This window comes from Microcaecilia unicolor, chromosome 3, assembly GCF_901765095.1.
Source record: "Microcaecilia unicolor chromosome 3, aMicUni1.1, whole genome shotgun sequence".
In the NCBI taxonomy this organism is placed as follows: Eukaryota; Metazoa; Chordata; class Amphibia; order Gymnophiona; family Siphonopidae; genus Microcaecilia; species Microcaecilia unicolor.
The window spans coordinates 25361576-25368754 of record NC_044033.1 but is presented as its reverse complement, the minus strand read 5'-3'; the positions used below and the strand labels follow the sequence as shown (position 1 = coordinate 25368754).

The window sequence follows — 7179 nt, the reverse complement described above, 5'->3', positions numbered from 1 at the left end:
TTAGGTTGCCATCAGTATTGACTTATAGGATACAAGCATAACACATGTCATGCCTAACTTTAGATGCTGGATTTACACCTCATAAAAGCTGGTGTAACTCCCACACCCCAAATTAGGTGTGAGTAGGCTATGCCTAACTTTTAGAAATGCCCCAACCTGCCCATGCCCCTCCCATAGCCACACCCCTTTTTGAGATCCACGAGAGACCAGTTAGGTGCAACTGGTAGAGAAGCCTGTGAATCTCCAATAACCTCCAAGTGGTGTTAATTAAGTGCTTGTTAACACTAATAATTGAACCAATTAACCAATAATTGACTCCTGCATTTCCTGTGCCCCATCTCTTTGGGTCCAATAGACCCCTCCCACACTTCCAGCGCTCCCCTCCTCCCCATGGGTCCGGCACATTTGTCTTTCTCCCCCTTCCCACCACAGTAACTCTCTTATGCAACACCAGCTGAGTCGACAGCAATCTCTACAGGCCTACTTCAGGGCCTTCTCTCTGCTGGAACCCACTTTCTGATGCAACTTCCTGTTTTCACTAAACAGGAAGTTGCATTGGAAGGCAGGACCTAGCAGAGAGAAGGTCCTGGAGCAAACCTGTGGGGATCAGTGTCGGCTCAGCTGTCTGCTGCATAAGGCAGGGAGGGAAGGAGGAAGGCAGGCATGGAGACACCGGACCCGCAGGAGTGGTAACTGCATCTCTCTTTTTTTACCACGGGAGCAAAGCTTTTTACCGTTTCTGTGGGGCAATGAAAAGTATTTCTCCTGCACACAAGGTAAATGGACCAATTATTTTTTTTCTTTTACTGCGGAGTTACCACAGTTTACTACAGTATACTGGAGCTCCTCATTCCCATGTCATTCTCTAGTATCAGCTCTCTGGATGTCACTGGAGGGGGAGAGCTGGGTTGTTCCTAGGTGGGAAGAAGGTCCAACCCAAAGGAAGTGGTGTTGAAATAAGTTGCAGAAAGAAAGTAAGTTCATGAGTTGACTGATAAGGGAGGTGGAGCTGAAGGTGATAAAGGCTCCTGTTTGGGGGGAGAAGTGGTCTTTGGTTGGCTGTACCCCCACCGGGACCCCTGGTGGCCAGGAGGATGCCAAAGCGGTTAAATAAACTCAGGCTGAATTGAGTAGTGGTTGCTGCCCCACTAAGTGACAACTGTGAAGGTGTCAGAGCTGAGGGTGAGTAAGGGGAACCCAGCTTGAAGCAGGAAACAGGACAGGGGAAGCCTGTTCAAGACCAGGGTGCAGCTCCAAAAGTGTATCACTGGAAGGAGGACAGTCTAAAGGGTCTGTGCCTGAGGAATGCAGAATGGAATGAGAGGAATTGATAACAGCCTTGGATTATTATCAGCCCCTGGGATGGGTAAGAGGACAGAAGTATCTGTAAATAACATAGTAACATAGTAGATGACGGCAGAAAAAGACCTGCATGGTCCATCCAGTCTGCCCAACAAGGTAAACTCATACAGTGGGGGAAATAAGTATTTGATCCCTTGCTGATTTTGTAAGTTTGCCCACTGACAAAGACATGAGCAGCCCATAATTGAAGGGTAGGTTATTGGTAACAGTGAGAGATAGCACATCACAAATTAAATCCGGAAAATCACATTGTGGAAAGTATATGAATTTATTTGCATTCTGCAGAGGGAAATAAGTATTTAATCCCTCTGGCAAACAAGACCTAATACTTGGTGGCAAAACCCTTGTTGGCAAGCACAGCGGTCAGACGTCTTCTGTAGTTGATGATGAGGTTTGCACACATGTCAGGAGGAATTTTGGTCCACTCCTCTTTGCAGATCATCTCTAAATCATTAAGAGTTCTGGGCTGTCGCTTGGCAACTCGCAGCTTCAGCTCCCTCCATAAGTTTTCAATGGGATTAAGGTCTGGTGACTGGCTAGGCCACTCCATGACCCTAATGTGCTTCTTCCTGAGCCACTCCTTTGTTGCCTTGGCTGTATGTTTTGGGTCATTGTCGTGCTGGAAGACCCAGCCACGACCCATTTTTAAGGCCCTGGCGGAGGGAAGGAGGTTGTCACTCAGAATTGTACGGTACATGGCCCAATCCATTCTCCCATTGATGCGGTGAAGTAGTCCTGTGCCCTTAGCAGAGAAACACCCCCAAAACATAACATTTCCACCTCCATGCTTGACAGTGGGGACGGTGTTCTTTGGGTCATAGGCAGCATTTCTCTTCCTCCAAACACGGCGAGTTGAGTTCATGCCAAAGAGCTCAATTTTTGTCTCATCTGACCACAGCACCTTCTCCCAATCACTCTCGGCATCATCCAGGTGTTCACTGGCAAACTTCAGACGGGCCGTCACATGTGCCTTCCGGAGCAGGGGGACCTTGCGGGCACTGCAGGATTGCAATCCGTTATGTCGTAATGTGTTACCAATGGTTTTCGTGGTGACAGTGGTCCCAGCTGCCTTGAGATCATTGACAAGTTCCCCCCTTGTAGTTGTAGGCTGATTTCTAACCTTCCTCATGATCAAGGATACCCCACGAGGTGAGATTTTGCGTGGAGCCCCAGATCTTTGTCGATTGACAGTCATTTTGTACTTCTTCCATTTTCTTACTATGGCACCAACAGTTGTCTCCTTCTCGCCCAGCGTCTTACTGATGGTTTTGTAGCCCATTCCAGCCTTGTGCAGGTGTATGATCTTGTCCCTGACATCCTTAGACAGCTCCTTGCTCTTGGCCATTTTGTAGAGGTTAGAGTCTGACTGATTCACTGAGTCTGTGGACAGGTGTCTTTCATACAGGTGACCATTGCCGACAGCTGTCTGTCATGCAGGTAACGAGTTGATTTGGAGCATCTACCTGGTCTGTAGGGGCCAGATCTCTTACTGGTTGGTGGGGGATCAAATACTTATTTCCCTCTGCAGAATGCAAATAAATTCATATACTTTCCACAATGTGATTTTCCGGATTTAATTTGTGATGTGCTATCTCTCACTGTTACCAATAACCTACCCTTCAATTATGGGCTGCTCATGTCTTTGTCAGTGGGCAAACTTACAAAATCAGCAAGGGATCAAATACTTATTTCCCCCACTGTATGTGTATACCTTACCTTGATTTGTACCTGCCTTTTTCAGGGCACAGACCGTACAAGTCTGCCCAGCAGTATTTCCCGCCTCCCAACCACCAGTCCCGCCTCCCATCACCGGCTCTGGCACAGACAGTATAAGTCTGCCCTCCACTATCCTCGCCTCCCAACCACCAATCCCTCTTCCCCCACACCTGCTCCGCCACCTGCTCCCTGTGTGTGAATTACTGAAATTGCTAAGAAGATCAAGTATGGAGCAAAGGGGTGAGATTATAATACACAGTTTTGGATGGACAGGAGGAGTTATAAGACACTGATTGACCTGCTGGTTGCAGAAAGTTCAGTAAAGTTGAGTTTGCATTAAATCAACAACCATGTGGTTCTTGGATGCGGGAGTGACGATGCTTGCTCCTGGACTGGTGAGACACCGTACAGAAGCCCCACTTAATTTCCCAATCCCCAGATCTCTATTCTGGACCATTTACCCACTCCCAAGCTTGAACTGAGAGAACTAGGCTGAACAGAGCGCAGAGTGAGGAAGAGCATGGCAAAATGGAAGTAAAGAGTATCCCTGTGACCCGAGTCAATGTGGAATGAGCTGAGCTGTTGCTGGTAGTGGCAAGACCCAGGTTACAAGATGTAAACATGTATTTCATAAAATACACAGAGCAGTCCAATCATTGGAAAAGAAAATTGTCCCAGACCCAACAGCCAATGGACACTTTTGAACCCATACGTGACCTGTGTTAAAAAAGGTTATACGTTTGATCAATTTGTCCACTGAACTCCATGTTGGCATTCATCTTTAACTCCTCCAGACTCCTGGTGCAGGCTCTGTAGCTGAAACACGGCCTATGTCGAGTCATATTGAAGTGTAATAAAGGACTGCAGACATTCACTATCTATTGTCTTGTCTTCTCCACTGTGTGGGCTTCCTTCTCGCTATTTATGGAGATCTGTTCTTCTGTGTTGTGCTAAATAAAATATACCGGTACATGAGTAGAACATGTAAACCAGGGTTGTCCAACCTTGGTCCTCGAGAGCCACAGTTCAGTCGAGTTTTCAGGATTTCTCCAGTGAATACGCGTGAGATCTATTTGTATGCATTGCCTCCGTTGTATGCAAATAATCTTATGCATATTCATTGTGGAAATCCTGTAAACCCGACCTGGCGAAGGCCGAGGTTGGGCACCGCTGATGTAAACATTTATATCTTTTTAGGAGCAGATGACAGTTTGAGTGATAATGTTTATCAAAGCATAAAACAGTTGCCTATTTCACCATTCAACGTAGTCTCTTTCTTATAAAATTAACTCCCGAATCTCCACCTTCAACTATAATGGGGATGGGACGACTTCCCTATGAGGAAAGACTAAGGAGGCTAGTGCTTTTCAGCTTGGAGAAGAGACGGCTGAGGGGAGACACGATAGAGGTATATAAAATATTGAGTGGAGGTGAACAGGTGGATGTGAAGCGTCTGTTCACGCTTTCCAAAAACACTAGGACTAGGGGGCATGTGATGAAACTACAGTGTAGTAAATTTAAAACAAATCAGAGAAACATTTTCTTCACCCAACGCATAATTAAACTCTGGAATTTGTTGCTGGAGAACGTGGTGAAGGCAGTTAGCTTGGCAGAGTTTAAAAAGGGGTTGGACGGTTTCCTAAAGGACAAGTCCATAAACCACTACTAAATGGACTTGGGAAAAATCCACAATTCCAGGAATAACATGTATAGAATGTTTGTACGTTTGGGAAGCTGCCAGGTGCCCATGGCCTGGATTGGCCGCTGTCGTGGACAGGATGCTGGGCTCGATGGACCCTTGGTCTTTTCCCAGTGTGACATTACTTATGTACTTACGTACTTATATATCAGTGGAACTCTGTGATGACTGAATCATTAATACGTGCTGTTTTATGGCTAATCTGTTTGAATGCTATTTTGAGTGTTCCTTTTCCATACATCTTTCTTTTTTTTTGGCTTAGGCTTTTGGAATATTTTCGGCCCATTAATCACATCAGCCTTTGTTTTGTCTATGGTTTTTTATTTCATATTTTGTAAAGTCATGATTTATTTCATTGCCAGTCGAGGACAACGCCTTGATTTATCAGGCTCTCTAAATAAATCATTTTTAAAACAATACTTGAGGACATCAGGATATCTTCTGACCTCCTTAAGATTTCCATTGAACTGATATGACCTGGCATTTTTCTATATAGGGAGGAAGATGGATTCTGGGTGTTGGATTCACCGAACAAAGAGAATAAGCCCAGAGTCACGGAGCTTTCTGCTAGCGGTGGCACACATTTCAATGTCATTTGAAGGACACTTTGCAAGAACATTTAAACAGTTCAATATAGTAGTTTTCGTACATAAATTGTCCAGCTGAAAATGTAAAAGTACATTTAGGAGTAAATATTCAGCCAGCGGCAGTCAGAATGTTTTTGGCCATCGCCAGCTTTATGCCCGGATATTAAATGCGGGCTGTATCCGGGAAGCGACACTGAATATCCAGGTTTGTGTGGATACCATATTAAACACTTAGTCTTTGTTGGTCTTGCCAGTCTCAACGGGGCAATCTAAAGCACCTCATCTTTGATTGTTCGTACATTCAGGGTTTCTGGGCGGATATCTGGTCCCTGATGGTAGAAGTTTTCCATCTTCCGGGTTCACTACTACATCAATATGTGATATTTAAAGACCGTTGCTTTCCGAGCATCTTGTCGTCTAGTGACTGTGCACTGGTTAATACCATGCTCTCATTTTATTTATTTTTGTTACATTTGTACCCCGCACTTTCCCACTCATGGCAGGCTCAATGCGGCAATGGAGGGTTAAGTGACTTGCCCTGAGTCACAAGGAGCTGCCTGTGCCTGAAGTGGGAATCAAACTCAGTTCCCCAGGACCAAAGTCCACCACCCTAACTACCAGGCCACTCCTCCACTGTTGCTACTATTTGAGATTCTACATGGAATGTTGCTATTCCACTAGCAACATTCCATGTAGAAGTCAGCCCTTGCAGATCACCAGGCCGCGCAGGCTTCTGCTTCTGCAGGACGTCAGACTCACAGAAACAGAAGCCTGCGCAGCCTTCTACATGGAATGTTGCTAGTGGAATAGCAACATTCCATGTAGAATGTCCAATAGTAGCAACATTCCATGTAGAATCTCCAATAGTATCTATTTTATTTTTGTTACATTTGTACCCCGTGCTTTCCCACTCATGGCAGGCTCAATGTGGCTTACAAGGGGCAATGGAGGGTTAAGTGACTTGCCCAGAGTCACAAGGAGCTGCCTGTGCCTGCAGTGGGAATCGAACCCAGTTCCCCAGGACCAAAGTCCACCACCCTAACCACTGTTCCTACTATTTGAGATTCCACTAGCAACATTCCATGTACAAGTCGGCCCTTGCAGATCACCAATGTGGCTGCGCAGGCTTCTGACTCACAGAACAGAAGCCTGCGCAGCCTTCTACATGGAATGTTGCTAGTGGAATAGCAACATTCCATGTAGAATGTCAACATTCCATGTAGAATGTCCAATAGTAGCAACATTCCATGTAGAATCTCCAGTAGTAGCAACATTCCATGTAGAATGTCCAATAGTATCTATTTTATTTTTGTTACATTTGTACCCCGCGCTTTCCCACTCATGGCAGGTTCAATGCGGCTTACATGGGGCAATGGAGGGTTAAGTGACTTGCCACTCCTCCACTCCAAGCTTCACGAATTTGCGTGTCATCCTTGCGCAGGGGCCATGCTAATCTTCTCTGCATCGTTCCAATTTTAGTATATGTGCTGCCGGAACTTTAAAGGTCATTTTCCTGCATTGGAAATCCCTGAACCTGGTCACATATCAAGAATGGTGGACTTTACTGTTTCAAAACTTATAAATATGAAACTTATCTTGCCAAAAAAATCATTTAAGTTTGCCTTGCATGAGCAGAAATGGTCCCCACTTGTGTCTTATTTTCAAGTTATACCACACTGTGCCTAAGGTTCTTTGCTGCTTCTCTCTCGGTCTATATTGTTTGTGCATATACTTCCCCCCTTTTTTCTTTCTTTTCTTTTTCTCTCATTTTACCTAATGTAGCATTGAACATGGTTTATGTCTTCTAATGTATAG

General features: G+C 45.2%; 1 pseudogene; it reads right to left on the bottom strand.

Annotated features, from left to right (window-relative positions):
* Positions 1-6760: 6760 nt before the first annotated feature.
* On the bottom strand, positions 6761-6861 carry LOC115467427 (annotated as a pseudogene).
* Positions 6862-7179: the final 318 nt, after the last annotated feature.